Here is a 17081-nt window from a genome sequence, read left to right on the forward strand (position 1 = left end):
ATTTGTTGCTTCAGTCAGTATATACACATCATAGACGTTTGATACTTGAAAATGTTTCTGGAGCCATTTAGCTGTATTTGATTAAAGCATCTATGCTTGGGTTCCAGACACATACCCAGTTTCGTTCGATGCTGAGTTGGTGCTACAGTATTGTTGGAGAGCCTCTGAAATGCTGTTGGAGTTTAGGAGGAATATCAAGTGGGCTGAGGAGTGAATGGAAATCTGGACTGAGGCGGGAGGTGTGCGAGGGCAGCCCGTGCAGTTGTGCAGAGCCCCTGCGCCAGGTTGGTGTAGTGGTTAGCGCATCTGCTTAATGAGCACGAGGGCCGCGCTCGAATTCTGGCCTTGGTACAAATTTTCACTCCTCGCTTCAGTCTGAGTATATACATCGACGAAAATACAATTAAAGAGATGGCCTAAAGTGTAAGCTAAGTCGCAGCACAACCAACTTTAATTACGTAGATTTTTAGATTGTATTGTTGTAGTCTTCAGTCCAGATACTGGTTTGATGCAGCTTTCCATGCTACTCTATTCTGTGCAAGCTTATTCATCTCCGAGTAAATACTCCAACCTACATCCTTCTGAATCTGTTTAGTGTATTCATGCCTTGGTCTTCCTCTATGATTTTTAGCCTCGGCGCTTCCCTCCTACCAAACGATCCCTTCTAATCAAGTTGTGCCAGAAATTCCTCTTACCCCAATTCTATTCAGTACCTCCTCATTAGTTACCTGACCACCCATCTAATCTTCAACATTCTTCTGTAGCACCACATTTCGAAAACTTGTATTCTCTTCTTGTCTAAACTATTTATCATCCATATTTCACTTATATATGACCAAAACTATAACCACAAAATTGTTATTGTTGTTGTGGTCTTCAGTCCTGAGACTGGTTTGATGCAGCTCTCCATGCTACTCTATCCTGTGCAAGTTTCTTCATCTCCCAGTACCTACTGCAACCTACATCCTTCTGAATCTACTTACTGTATTCATCTCTTGGTCTCCCTCTACGATTTTCACCCTCCACGCTGCCCTCCATTACTAAATTGGTGATCCCTTGATGCCTCAGAACATGTCCTACCAATCGATCCCTTCTTCTAGTCAAGTTGTGCCACAAACTTCTCTTCCCCCCAATCCTCTTCAATACCTCCTCATTAGTTATGTAGCCTACCCATCTAATCTTCAGCATCCTTCTGTACCACTACATTTCGAAAGCTTCTATTCTCTTCTTGTCCAAACTATTTATCGTCCATGTTTCACTTCCATACATGGCTACACTCCAGACAAATACTTTCAGAAAAGACTTCCACTTACTTAAATCTATGTTCGATGTTAACAAATTCCTCTTCTTCAGAAACGCTTTCCTTTCCATAGCCAGTCTACATTTTATATCCTCTCTACTTCGAGCGTCATCAGTTAGTTTGCTCCCCAAATAGCAAAACTCATCTACTACTTTAAGTGTCTCATTTCCTAATCTAATACCCTCAGCATCGCCTGATTGAATTCCACTACATTTCCTTATACTCGTTTTGCTTTTGTTGATGTTCATCTTATATCCTCCTTTCAACACACTGTCCATTCCGTTCAACTGCTCTTCCAGATCCTTTGCTATCTCTGACAGAATTACAATGCCATCGGCAAACCTCAAAATTTTTATTTCATACAACTTGTTTTCTTTTCTCCAAAGGTCTCTTTAATTTTCCTGTAGGTACTATCTATCGTACCCCTAGTGATATATGCCTCTTCATCCTTACATTTGTCCTCTAGCCATCCCTGCTTAGCCATTTTGGACTTCCTGTTGATCTCGTTTTTGAGACGTTTGTTTCCTTCTCACCTGCTTCATTTACTTTTTCGTCTTTGCTCAATTAAATTCAGTATCTCTTCTGTTACTCATGGATTTCTGCTAGTCCTCGTCTTTTTACCTACTTGATCCTCTGCTGCCTTCACTATTTCATCTGTCAAAGCTACCCATTCTTCTTCTACTGTATTTCTTTCCCCTATTCTTGTTAATCGTTTCCTAATGCTCTCTCTGAAACTCTTTACAACCTCTGGTTCTTTCAGTTTATCCAAGTCCCCTCTTCTTACATTTCTACCGTTTTGCAGTTTCTTCACCTTTAATCTACAGTTCATAACCAATAGATTGTGGTCAGAGACCACATCTACCCCTGGAAATGTCTTACAGTTTAAAACCTGGTTCCTAAATATCTGTCTTACCATTATACAATCTATCTGAAACCTTTCAGTGTCTCTAGGCCTCTTCCACGTGTACAACCTTCTTTCACAATTCTTAAAGTAAGTGTTAACTATGATTGGGTTATGCTCTCTGCAAAATTCTACGAGGCGGCTTCCTCTTTCATTCATTAAAAAAATGGTTCATATGGCTCTGCGCACTATGGGACTTAACAACTGAGGACATCAGTCCACTAGACTTAGAACTAGTTAAACCTAACTAGCCTAAGGACATCAAACACATCCATGCCCGAGGCGGGATTAGAATCTGCGATCGTAGCAGTCGCGCGGTTTCGGAACGAAGCGCCTAGAACCGCTCGGCCACCGCGGCCGGCTTTTATTCATTAACCCCACTCCACATTCACCTACTACTTTTCCTGCTCTTCCTTTCCCTACTATCGAACTGCAGTCCCCTATGACTATTAAATTTTCGTCTCCCTTCACTATCTGAATAATTTCTTTTATATCAACATACATTTCTTCCATCTCTTCGTCATCTGCGGAGCTAGTTGGCATATAAATTTGTACTACTGTGATAGGCGTGGGCTTCATGTCTATCTTGGCCACAATAATGCGTTCACTATGGTGTTCGTAGTGGCTTACCCGCGCTCCTACTTTTTACTCATTATTAAACCTACTCCTGCATTACTCCTATTTGATTTTGTATTTATAACCCAGTATTCACCAGACCAGAAGTCTTGTTCCTCCTGCCATCAAACTTCACTAATTACCACTATATCTAGCTTTAACCTATCCATTTACCTTTTTAAATTTTCTAACCTACCTGCTCGGTTAAGGGATCTGACATTCCACTCTCCGATCCGTAGAACACCAGTTTTCTTTCTCCTGATAACAACGTCCTCCAGAGTAGTCCCCGCTCGGACATCCGAATGAGGGACTATTTTACCTCCGGAATATTTTACCCGAGAGGACGCCATCATCATTTAACCATACAGTAAAGCTGTATGCTCTCGGGAAAAATTACGGCTGTGGTTTTCAGTTGCTTTCATCCGTTCACAGTATCAGCACAGCAAGGCCATTTGGTTAATGTTACAAGGCCAGATCAGTCAATCATCCAAAGACTGTTGCCCCTTCAACTGCTAAAAAGTTCGCCCCTGGTAGCTGAGTGGTGCGGGCGACGGAATGTCGTACCTAACGGCCCGGATTCGATTCCCGCCTGGCTAGGAGATTTTCTCTGCTGAGGGACTGGATGGTATGTTGTCGATATCACTATCATTTCATCTGCATCGACACGCAAGACGCCGAAGTTGCGTCAACTCGAAAGACTTGCACCAGGCGAACGGTCTACCCGAAGGGAGGCCTTACCCACACGGCATTTCCATTTCTAACAACTGAAAAGAACGCTGCCCCTCTTCAGGAACCACACGTTTGTCTGGCCTCTCAACAGATACCCCTCCGTTGTGGTTGCACCTACGGTACGGCTATCTGTATCGCTGAGGCACGCAAGCCTCCCTACCAACGGGGAGGTCCAAGGTTCATGGGAGGAGGAGATTATAGTTTAAAAACGAATTCTCAAATGAAGCAGTTGTTTAGGAACGAATCGAATGGCCACAGTTGATCTTGGATTTATGAACAGAGCGGTGCGTTCAGTACATCTACATCCACATGGGTGCTCTGCAAATCACATTAAGTGCCTGGCAGAGGGTTCATCGAACCACCTTCACCATTCTCTAGTATTCCAATCTCTTATAGCGCGCGGAAAGAATGAACACCTATATCTTTCCGTACGAGGTCTGTTTTCCCTTATTTTATCGTGGTGATCGTTCCTTCCTATGTAGGTCGGTGTCAACAAAATGTTTTCGCATTCAGAGGAGAAAGTTGGTGATTGGAAATTTGTGAGAAGATTCCGTCGCAACGAAAAACGCCTTTCTTTTAATGATGTCCAGCCCCAATCTTGTATCATTACTGTGACACTCCCTCCCATATTTCGCGATAATACAAAACGTGCTGCCTTCCTTTGAACTTTTTCGATGTTCTCCGTCAGTCCTATCTGGTAAGGATCCCACACCGCGCAGCAGTATTCTAGAAGTGGACGGAAAAGCGCAGTGTAGGCAGTGTCCTTAGTAGGTCTGTTACATTTTCTAAGCGTCCTGCCAATAAAACGCAGCCTTTGGTTAGCCTTCCCCACAATATTTTCTATGTGTTCCTTCCAATTTAAGTTGTTCGTAATTGTAATACCTAGGTATTTAGTTGAACTTACGGCTTAAATTAGACTGATTTATCGTGTAAGTGAAGTTTAACGATTTCCTTTTAGCACTCATGTGGATGACCTCACACTTTTCGTTATTTATGGTCATCTGCCACTTTTCGCACCATTCAGATATATCTTCTAAATCGTTTTACAGTTAGTTTTGGCCTTCTGATAACTTTATTAGTCGATAAACGACAGCGTCAGTTGCAAACAACGGAAGACGGTTTCTCAGATTGTCTCCCAAATAGTTTATATACATAAGGAACAGCAAAGGGCCTATAACACTACCTTGGTGAACGCCCGAAATCACTTCTGTTTTACTCGATGTCTTTCCATCAACTGCTATGAACTGTGACCTCTCTGACAAGAAATCACAAATCCAGTCACATAACTGAGACGATATTCCATAAGCACGCAATTTCACTTCGAGACGCTTGTGTGTTACCGTGTCAAAAGCCTTCCGGAAATCCAGAAATACGGAATAGATCTGAAATCCCTTGTCAACAGCACTCAACTCTTCATATGAATAAAGAGCTAGTTGTGTTTCACAGGAACGACGTTTTCTAAATCCATGTTGACTGTGTGTCAAATGGTTCAAATGGCTCTGAGCACTATGGGACATAACTTCTAAGCTCATCAGTCCCCTAGAACTTAGAACTACTTAAACCTAACTAACCTAAGGACGTCACACACATCCATGATCGAGGCAGGATAAGAACCTGCGACCGTAGCGGTCTCGCGGTTCCAGACTGTAGCGCCTAGAACCGCTCCGCGACCCCGGCCGGTGACTGTGTGTCAATAGACCGCTTTCTTCGAGGTAATTCATAATGTTCGAACACAATATACAGGGTATTACAAAAAGATACGGCCAAACTTTCAGGAAACATTCCAAACTCACAAAGAAAGAAAATATGTTATGTGGACATGTGTCCGCCGGCCGCGGTGGCCATGCGGTTCTAGGCGCTGTAGTCCGGAACCGCGCGACTTCTACGGTCGCAGGTTCGAATCCTGTCTCGGGCATGGATGTGTGTGATGTCCTTAGGTTAGTTAGGTTTAAGTAGTTCTAAGTTCTAGGGGACTGATGACCTCAGATGTTAAGTCCCATAGTGCTCAGAACCATTTGACATGTGTCCGGAAGCGCTTACTTTCCATGTTAGAGCTCATTTTATTACTTCTCTTCCAATCACATTAGTCATGGAATGGAAACACACAGCAACAGAACGTACCAGGGTGACTTCAAACACTTTGTTACGGGAAATGTTCAAAATGTCCTCCGTTAGCGAGGATACATGCATCCACCCTCCGTCGAATGGAATCCCTGATGCGCAGATGCAGCCCTGGAGAATGGCGTATTGTATCACAGCCGTCCACAATACGAGCACGAAGAGTCTCTACATTTGGTACCGGGGTTGCGTAGACAAGAGCTTTCAAATGCCCCCATAAATGAAAGTCGAGAGGGTTGAGGTCAGGAGAGCGTGGAGGCCATGGAATTGGTCCGCCTCTACCAATCCATCGGTCACCGAATCTGTTGTTGAGAAGCGTACCAACACTTCGACTGAAATGTGCAGGTGCTCCATCGTGCATGAACCACATGTTGTGTCGTAATTGTCAAGGCACATCTTCTAGGAGCACAGGTAGAGTATCCCGTATGAAATCATGATAACGTGCTCCATTGAGCGTAGGTGGAAGAACATGGGGCCCAATCAAGACATCACCAACTATGCCTACCCAAACGTTCACAGAAAATCTGTGTTGATGACGTGATTGCACAATTGCGTGCGGATTCTCGTCAGCCCACACACGCTGATTGTGAAAATTTACAATTTGATCACATTGGAATGAAGCCTCATCCGTAATGAGAACATTTGCACTGAAATGAGGATTGACACATTGTTGGATGAACCATTCGCAGAAGTAGACCCGTGGAGGCCAATCAGCTGCTGATAGTGCCTGCACACGCTGTACATGGTACGGAAACAACTGGTTCTCCCGTAGTATTCTCCATACAGTGACGTGGTCAACGTTACCTTGTACAGCAGCAACTTGTTTGACGCTGACATTAGGGTTATCGTCAACTGCACGAAGAATTGCCTCGTCCACTGCAGGTGTCCTCGTCGTTCTAGGTCTTCCTCAGTCGCGAGTCATAGGCTGGAATGTTCCGTGCTCCCTAAGACGCCGATCAATTACTTCGAACGTCTTCCTGTCGGGACACCTTCTTTCTGGAAATCTGTCTCGATACAAACGTACCGCGCCACGGCTATTGTCCCGTGCTAATTCATACATCAAATGGGCATCTGCCAACTCCGCATTTGTAAACATTGCACTGACTGCAAAACCACGTTCGTGATGAACACTAACCTGTTGATGCAACGTACTGATGTGCTTGATGCTAGTACTGTAGAGCAATGAGTCGCATGTCAACACAAGCACCGAAGTCAACATTACCTTCCTTCAATTGGGCCAACTGGCGGTGTATCGAGGAAGTTCTGATATCGAAAAGGCTATTTACACCTACAGTGAAAGTGTACTTAATTCATTAAATAACAAGTTACAAGCAGCAGGTATTTTCTGTGATTTGTCAAAGGCATTCGATTGTGTAAACCACAACATCCTTTTAAATAAATTAGAATTCTATGGTGTCACGGGCAGCGCTGCAAAATGGTTCAAGTCATACCTGACTAACAGGAAACAAAGGGTGTCAGTGCAAAGGACTAGTGAATTAAGTCATCACTCATCATCAGAATGGGAAGAAATTACATGTGGTGTCCCACAAGGATCCATCGTAGGGCCATTGCTTTTTCTTGTGTACATTAATGATCTCTCATCAGTTACACTGCCAGAAGCAGAGTTCGTTTTGTTTGCAGATGACACAAGTATTGCAATAAATAGTATGTCGAGTGTAGTTCTAGAAAGATCTGCTAATGATATTTTCATGGATATTAATAAATGGTTTAAAGCCAACTCACTGACATTAAACTTCGAAAAGACTTACTATATGCAATTCAGAACCTGTAAGAGGTTTCCACCCAGCATACGCATAAAGTACGAAGAAGAGCAGATAGAAGAGGTTGACGGTCTTAAATTCCTGGGATTACAACTTGATAATAAATTCAGTTGGGAGGAGCACACCACAGAACTGCAGAAACGCCTTAACAAGCCTGTATTTGCAATTCGAGTGTTAGCAGACATAGGCGACATAAAAGTGAAAAAGCTTGCATACTTTGCCTACTTTTATTCCATAATGTCATATGGTATAATATTTTGGGGTAACTCTCCAAGTCAAACAAAAGTTTTCAAAGTCCAAAAGCATGTAATACGTATTATTTGTGGAGTAAATTCACGGACGTCCTGTAGAAACCTCTTCAAAGAACTGGATATACTAACTACTGCCTCTCAGTATATTTACTCCTTAATGAAATTTGTCCTAAATAATATATCTCTTTTTCCAACAAACAGCTCAGTTCATACATACAATACCACGAACAAAAATGATCTGCACAAGGACTTAAAAGCACTTACTTTAGTTCAAAAAGGGGTCCACTACTCAGGAACACTCATCTTCAATAATTTGCCAGCAAACATAAAAAATTTAGCTACAAATAAAGATCAGTTTAAAAGGAGCCTGAAAGACTTACTAGTGGCCAACTCCTTCTACTACATTGACGAATTTTTTAATAGAAACAAATGATGTATTGTATATATTCATACTATTAGTATCGTTATTTTAGATTAAAGAAAAAAAGTGACATGTTCCACATCCACGAGGATCTCCTCAAGACGGATCTAATCTAATCTACTGACGAAACTAAAATGAGCTCTAACATGGAAATTAAGCGTTTCCGGACACATGTCCACATAACATATTTTCTTTATTTGTGCGTGAGGAATGTTGCCTGAAAGTTTGGCCGTACCTTTTTGTAACACCCTGTATGTTCCAAAATCCTGCTGCATATCGACGTTAACGATATGGGTCTGTAATTTAGTGGTTTGCTCCTACTACCTTTCTCGAATGTTGGGGTGACGTGTGCAATTTTCCAGTCTCTCGGTACAGTAGAACTGTATCACACCCTTTACAGGCTACCGGCTGGTAAATGGTACGGTACAACAACGGTATAATCCCAGGTCGCGAGCGCAAGTGATAGCGCCATCCACTGAGCTGTTATCGCTGGCAGCAGTGGCCCTCGCTCATCCTCCGCCGGCCTGTCGCTCCGGCCGGCTGGTGGGCAGCGCGGGTAGGAGGCCGCGACGGCTGCCTGCGGGAGGCGGGCGGCGGGCGGCTCGTGTTTCGTCCTGACTCACCTCCTCAGGCACGGGCCGGCACGCCGCTAATCGCACGCGACGCGCCCGACAGCCGGAAACTACGCGCCGCGCGCGGCCGGCACCGCCGCGCGACAAAAACAGCCGCCGAGTACCTGCTGCTGACCACCGGACCCTTCCAGCCGATATTTGACACCCGGCCCATATCTCTGTTATTCTGGTCGCCGGACCGTGGCCCGATAACATACTCTGGCGAGAGCACAATACGACGAAAATGACCGAAGGAAAATTAATCTTCTGTCTTCCATGTTGGCGGAAGGAGCAGTGGCGTCAGCTGCCCAACACCGTTCACCAGGTGCCGTGTTTACTTTGACACTGATACAACGAAAGTTTTACAGCTCTCAGTTGCCTTTCAGTTGGGTGTTTTGTAAAAATGGCTCAAATGGCTCTGAGCACTATGGGACTTAACATCTGAGATCACCAGTACCCTAGACTTAGAACTTCTTAAACCTAACTAACCTAAGGACATCACACACATCCATGCCTGAGGTAGGATTCGAACCTGCGACCACAACAGCAGCACTGTTCCGGACTGAAGCGCTTAGAACAACTCGGTCACAGCGGCCGGCTAACAAAAATACTGCAATTAATTTTGTTAAGCAACTACATATAGAGCCACAGTTCATAAACTATTACACTGTACTTATTATTAGCACTGTTCATAATTGTACATAACCTTGAAACATACACGGGAAGGAAATTTTATAGTAGGTAAGGAGGGTACAAGGTTATAAGGAGGGTATAAGATGAACATCAACAAAAGCAAAACGAGGATAATGGAATGTAGTCGAATTAAGTTGGGTGATGCTGAGGGAATTAGGTTAGGAAATGAGAAAGTAGTAAAGGAGTTTTGCTATTTGGGGAGCAAAATAACTGATGATGGTCGAAGTAGAGAGGATATAAAATGTGGACTAGCAGTGGCAAGAAAAGCGTTTCTGAAGAAGAAAAATTTGTTAACATCGAGTATAGATTTAAATGTCAGGAAGTCGTTTCTGAAAGTATTCGCATGGAGTGTAGCCATGTATGGAAGTGAAACGTGGACGATAAATAGTTTAGACAAGAAGAGAATAGAACCTTTCGAAATGTGGTGCTACAGAAGAATGCTGAAGATTAGATGGGTAGATCACATAACTAATGAGGAGGTATCGAATAGAATTGGGGAGAAGAGGAGCTTGTGGCACAACTTGACTAGAAGAAGGGATCGGTTGGTAGGACATCTTCTGAGACGTCGAGGGATCACCAATTTAGCATTGGAGGGCAGCATGGAGGGTAAAAATCGTAGAGGGAGACCAAGAGATGAATACACTAAGCAGATTCAGAAGGATGTAGGCTGCAGTAGGTACTGGGAGATGAAGAATCTTGCACAGGATAGAGTAGCATGGAGAGCTGCATCAAACCAGTCTCAGGACTGAAGACCACACCAACAACAAGGTTATTTTGCAGTAGCAGGACTTGAATGTTCATAGCAATTGTCTCACATGTAGACAGCTTTCTTAGTCGGTTGTTCTTGGCAGCTGTCATGGTAGGGTATTAAGCAAAAAGAGCGTTGTGTCCACGATTCACCTGTTTTTCTTTCTTCTTCACATCAGTCACGGGGTGAAGTACTTGCCTCCAATAACGTTTGCTATAAATCTCTTGCAGAGAGGTGTAGAGCTAACGTAATAGCAATGCTGACAATCGTCCATCTGAGTAATCCAACATGGAGTCCGACTCTCATAACGCTAACCGTTGACTTCCTAAGGTTTCTGTTTTGTATGGTAAGGTAATTTGGCTGTATTTTCAAAGAAACGTTTTATTAGATCAAAATAACAAATAATGCTGCAATTAATTTTGTTAAGCAACTACATACAGAGCCATAGTTTATAAACTATTACACTCTTATTATTATTAGCACAGTTCATAATTGTACATAACCTTGAAACATACACGGGAAGGTAATTTTGCAATAGGTAAGGCTATTTTGCGGTAGCAGAACTTGAATGTTCATAACAATTGTCTCACATGTAGACAGCTTCGTTAGTCGGTTGTTCTTAACAGCTGTCATGGTAGGGTATGAAGCAAAAAGAGCGTTTTGCCCATGATTCACCTGTTTTTCTTTTTGTTTCTTCTTCACATCAGTCACGTGGTGAAGTACTTGCCTCCAATAATGTTTGCTACAAACGTCTTTCAGAAAGGTTTAGAGCTGTTCCAATAGCAACGCTGACAGTCGTCCAACTGAGTAACTAAACATGGAGTCCGACTGTCATAACGCTAACCGTTGCCCTCCTAAAGTTTCTGTCGTCACATATTTCACAAAATAAATAAACCAAATTATTTATGTATCACAATAGGTCACGTAGTACCTATTACGTATAAATAAATCGTCTGCTTGTTGCAGACGTAAAATGGATTCACGACTATGAAGAAAACAACCACTCTGCTTTCCCCGTGAAATGTGCCGCACAACAGTAACTTGTTTTGTCAGTATAGATTTCTGATCACGGGAGAGCGCAGATGCAGCTCTACTCGAGAATACATTGTCATGCCATCACTTGGCAAAACCAGGAAACGCTACACTAAATGGGATTATCGCAGGTTCCGTAGGTTACCCGGCTCTTCATGTATCGTCATTCAGTTTCTGAACAATTCACCGCTTCCGGTGTTTAGGGGAATCTAGTAAGACACACCGAGCGAGGTGGCGCAGTGGTTAGCACACTAGACCCGCATTCGGGAGGACGGCGGTTCGCGGTGGCCGTGCGGTTCTAGGCGCTACAGTCTGGAACCGCGTGACTGCTAAGGTCGCAGGTTCGAATCCTGCCTCGGGCATGGATGTGTGTGGTGTCCTTAGGTTAGTTAGGTTTGAGTAGTTCTAAGTTCTAGGCGACTGATGACCTAAGATGTTAAGTTCCATAGTGCTCAGAGCCATTTGACGACGATTCAATCCCGCGTCCGGCCATCCTGATTTAGGTTGTCCGTGTTTTCCCTAAATCGTTCCAGGTAAATGCCGGGTTGGTTCCTTCGAAAGGACACGGCCGACTTCCTTAACCTTCCTTGCCCAATCCGATGAGACCGATGACCTCGCTGTTTGGTCTCTTCCCTCAAGCAACCGAACCCAACTCTAGTAAGACACTCATCGCAAACGTAAAGAAAGCGATCATGATGAGGAAACGCCCCTGATGTATGCAACACAACAAACATACAGGTAACGTAGGTGCGACCTTAACTGATCAAAGCTGCTAGGAAAACTACTGTAGTCTTACTTATGATACTCTATGGTCCCTTACGGCAGTTTCACAATCCTTTTTTTTACGGTTAAACTTTACTGCTTTTAACCATGCTTTGAATTGACTTACTTGACACTGACTAACTGAATATTTAATGAAACTTCCTGGCAGATTAAAACAGTGTGCTGGACCGAGACTGCGAGGTTCGCAGGAGAGCTTCTTTAAATTTTGGAAGGTAGGATACGAGGTACTGGCAAAAGTGAAGCTGTGAGGACGGGGCGTGAGTCGTGCTTGGGTACCTCAGATGGTAGAGCACTTGCCCGCGAAAGGCAAAGGTCCCGAGTTCGAGTCTCAGTCCGGCACACAGTTTTAATCTTACAGGAAGTTTCTTATCAGCACACAAATGGTTCAAATGGCTCTGAGCACTATGGGACTTAACTTCTGAGGTCATCAGTCCCCTAGAACTTAGAACTACTTAAACCTAACTAACCTAAGGACATCACACACATCCATGCCCTTGGCAGGATTCGAAACTGCGACCGTAGCGATCAGCGCACACTCCGCTGCAGAGCGAAAATCTCATTCTGAATATTTAATATTTCTTTGAGGACATTTAACGGATGCTTTAAAAAACATTTTTAATATCGCTGCTTTTCATTAACCAGGATCGCCGCTCTCCCATTGAATTCAATGAACAAATACCTGAGATGAACTTCGCCCACCTATTCATCAGTAAACTTATCCACACTGTCTTGTGTTACTGTTAACTTACAACTATAACGTCACCGGGAATGTAAACTCGCAACAAAAAAAAAATGGTTCAAATGGCTCTGAGCACTATGGGACTTAACATCTATGGTCATCAGCCGCCTAGAACTTAGAACTACTTAAACCTAACTAACCTAAGGACATCACACAACACAACTCGCAACATAATCGAGCAGTACTGAATGCGAGACTGAAGACGAAGAGCAACGGGGGCATTCCTGTTGACAATGAGTACCGAGAGTGAATGGGACAATTTTGTTTCCTAACAAGACGAGCACAGCATTCCATCGGCACTTGCGCAGCTATTTTCTGTGTAGTACACGTGCAAATATTTGAGGTTTGTAATCGAAATTCAGTTAGTCTGTAACAGGCCGCTGGAGACATCAAGTGTTCACATTGTATACAAAAGATAGCTGAAGGCTATGGGTATACAGTAAGTACTGCTTTGACTATGATAGGAAGTGACCGGCACAGGAGACAAGTCGTGGTAGATAGCGTGCAACCAGTAAGGAGTTTAGTAATCTGTACAGGTACGTGAAATGTCGAAACACAGATCAACAGTGTAGTCCGCTGCAGGTGCACTATAGTCAGGAGCCAATATTTAGGGTGGACATAACTCAGCCGGCCGGGGTAGCCGAGCGGTTCCAGGCGCTTCTGTCTGGAACCGCGCGATCGCTACGGTCGCAGGTTCGAATGCTGCCTCGGGCATGGATGTGTGTAGTGTCCTTAGGTTAGTTAGATTTAAGTAGTTCTAAGTTCTAGGGGACTGATGACGTCAGAAGTTAAGTCCCATAGTGCTCAGAGCCATTTTGAGCCATGGACATAACTCATTCAATACAAAATAGCAGCACCTTTGCTGTTAAGAAGTACGATGCAATGTTTCTTCGGACATGCCAATACCAAGCCCTCGACTATCAATAAATATGTCCTTCCTGGACAAAAATACGGGGTATACATAAAGTCCAGGAATACTTTCAATTACTTATTGTACAGATGTAATACACATTGCATTTTGAAGTTTTTTTTAATTTCTTTTTTTTTTTACAAACATTCGATATGCGAACCATGAGTGACCCAGCAGACGTCAATACGATAATCGAATTCTTGCCATACCTGCCCCAGCGACTGTGGCAGTCGCTTCCCGCATTCTCTCCGGAGCTCTGCTACGTCACGTGGTAGAGGTGGTACATACACCAGATCTTTAATGTGTCCCCACAGATAAAGTCATACGGAGTGAGATATGGTGATCGGGGAGGCCATTTCATGAAACAGCTGTCCCCTTCAGTAGCACAGCTGATCCATCGATGCGGCAGCTCCGTGTACAGGTACCCAAGAACTTCACGATGAAAATGGGGTGGAGCCCCATCCTGCTGAAAGATGAACGGAGAGTCTGATTGCATTTTAGCCGTCAGTCATTGCTGCAACATGTCCAACTAGGAATATTTAGATCTTTAATACAAATTCACTTCACTCACATTGGTTGCTTGTCCCCGGCAGAGAGAAGCGGACGGCTTCTCTTTGCCGGGGGCAAGCAACCCGTCGTAACGAATTTGTTGCTCCAGTGGTAAATGGCCTTCCTTGTTGGTGGCTTCTTACCGTACTTGGTTCTAAATATCCGTTGAACAGCTGTAGCACACTTGTTTTTGTCGAACTCCAACACACAGAAAGCTCGCTTCGCACCTGAACTCGCCATGTTTTCGACTAGCGCTGACTATCGGCAAATTAGCAAACCACGCTGTGGCGCTACATATGAAAAAACTTTCAGGGTTTCTCTTCAAAATGACATATGTATGATATCTGTACAATGCTCGGTGCTTGTGCAATAATTGAAAGTGTTCCCGGGCTTTATGTACACCCTGTATATATAATACAGAGTGCAGACAGGTCCGGCCCCGATAGCTGAGTGGTCAGCGTGACGGAACGTCAATCCTAAGGTCCCGGGTTCGATTCCCGGCTGGGTCGGAGATTTTCTCCGCTCAGGGACTGGGTGTTGTGTTGTCCTAATCATCATCATTTCATCCCCATCGACGCGCAGGTCGCCGAAGTGGCGTCAAATCGAAAGACCTGCACCAGGCGAACGGTCTACCCGACGGGAGGCCCTAGCCACACGACATTAGAGTGCAGACAGTGACATATCGATGACAAGTTTGGGTCTGGGCGTGATACGTGCACGGACAGCCGACGCGGTTAAGACGACCTCTGTCGTGTCCCTGTCTGGCACTTATTTTCGGGTCCGCCCCCGGTAGCAGAGTGGTCAGCGCGACAGAATGTCAATCCTAAGGGCCCGGGTTCGATTCCCGGCCGGCTCGGAGATTTTCTTCGCTCAGGGGATGGGTGTTGTGTTGTCCCAATCATCATCATTTCATCCCCATCGACGCGCAAGTCGCCGAATTGGTGTCAAATCGAAAGACTTGCACCTGGCGAACGGTCTACCCGACGGGAGGTTCAAAAATGGTTCAAATGGCTCTGAGCACTATGGGACTCAACTGCTGAGGTCATTAGTCCCCTAGAACTTAGAACTAGTTAAACCTAACTAACCTAAGGACATCACAAACATCCATGCCCGAGGCAGGATTCGAACCTGCGACCGTAGCGGTCTTGCGGTTCCAGACTGCAGCGCCTTTAACCGCACGGCCACTTCGGCAGGCCCCGACGGGAGGCCCTAGTCACACGACATTTACATTTTATTTACTTATTTCCATTTTCGTCATTTCAATGTTCATATTGGTACTTGAAAATACATTTCCTGTATAATTCATTCAGTTTAATTTTGTGGTTATAGTTTTCATCATATATTTTTCCCTTCAACTATTCTATTTCAGCCGCCGTTTCATTTTCACTGTCTCAAAATAAATCAAGAAATGTGGTCGTGGTAACTGTGGAACTGGACTGTTGCAGAGGGCCACGCTCACGTTTTCTTATCACATCTGTTAAATAAAACAGCGAGTGTGAAAATACGTTGGTATGGACTACACTAGTCACTTTTCCTATTTGATCAGTTCATATTTATGTTTGACAAGAACGGCGCAAGGTGAAGTTATCGAACTAAGCAACCAAAGAATTTCTTTCGCCAGTCGCCATAGTAGACACAGAGACAGATATATGAGAATCCATGACCCACCACAACGAGTCGAATATACCAACTGTCCACTTAACGTCGCCTCCTAGTTTGTTTCTAAATAAACACTTTTTTTTACTACATAAGAGAAGTTGCAACGGCCTTGCCGCAATGGATACACCGGTTCCCGTGAGATCACCGAAGTTAAGCGCTGTCGGGCGTGCCTGGCACTTGGATGGGTGACCATCCAGGACGGCCATGCGCTGTTGCCATTCTTCGGGGTGCACTCAGCCTCGTGATGCCAATTGAGGAGCTACTCGACCGAACAGTAGCGGCTCCGGTCAAAGAAAACCATCATAACGACCGGGAGAGCGGTGTGCTGACCACACGTCCCACCTATCCGCATCCTCCGCTGAGGAGGACACGGCGGTCAGATAGTCCCAATGGCCCACTTGTGGCCTGAAGACGGAGTTCTGCTGCTACATAAGAGAAGTAAGTCTTTCAACTGTATGCTGGTACTTCTCATGCACATGTGACCCTGTTTCTTTCATTCACTTGAAACGTCCCCTTTAAACAATTATACAGGACTGTGCTTATACTGACACACAATATTTTGTTAGCGCAACGCAATCTGACTTTCAAAATTCCCTACAAAAGAATGGCCCTGACTAACATTAAACTATACCTTTCACAAATCACTTACCTCACAAAAATCTTCGCTGCTCAAGCTACTGCAATACAGCGAGCGCCACTACTGCCAGCTAAATAAAAGATTCAAACTATGGAAGGCACTAACTACTGATAGGGATAGTTAGCAAATGAAAGATATTAATAGAGAACAAAGAATGTATTTACCTTGATATCATCATATATATAGCAGTTCATGACAAATTACAAAACTCCGCCATCTCTCTCCCCACATCCACCACTGCTGGCGGCTCACCTCCAACTGCGCAACGCTACGCGCTGTTCACAGGCAGCTGCCTAACACTACAATGGCGAATATTACAACAATGCAAAACAGCCACAGACTGCACACAGCACAGCCAGTAATTTTCATACAGAGGTGGCGTTACCAATAAAAAAACCTAAACAGCCTACTTACACACTTTCACTGTCAGTGTTTCTCGATGCCCAAAGATATGTGCGATAAGTCCCTCGTATCTTGTAACGTACGAAGACGGCAAGTTATGCTCATTCTGCTAAGGAAGAATGGCACCTTTCCTGATTTTATGAGTCTTGTGTAACAAATAGACTCGAATTAAACATCTTTATTAAAAATTTAGCATAAACTC

At 44.2% G+C, this 17081-nt stretch overlaps 1 pseudogene; it reads left to right on the forward strand.

Moving 5' to 3' along the window:
• Nucleotides 1-15939: 15939 nt before the first annotated feature.
• Nucleotides 15940-16058, forward strand: LOC126195972 (5S ribosomal RNA; annotated as a pseudogene).
• The last annotated feature ends 1023 nt before the right edge of the window (nucleotides 16059-17081 follow it).

This window comes from Schistocerca nitens, chromosome 7, assembly GCF_023898315.1.
Source record: "Schistocerca nitens isolate TAMUIC-IGC-003100 chromosome 7, iqSchNite1.1, whole genome shotgun sequence".
Classification (NCBI taxonomy): domain Eukaryota; kingdom Metazoa; phylum Arthropoda; class Insecta; order Orthoptera; family Acrididae; genus Schistocerca; species Schistocerca nitens.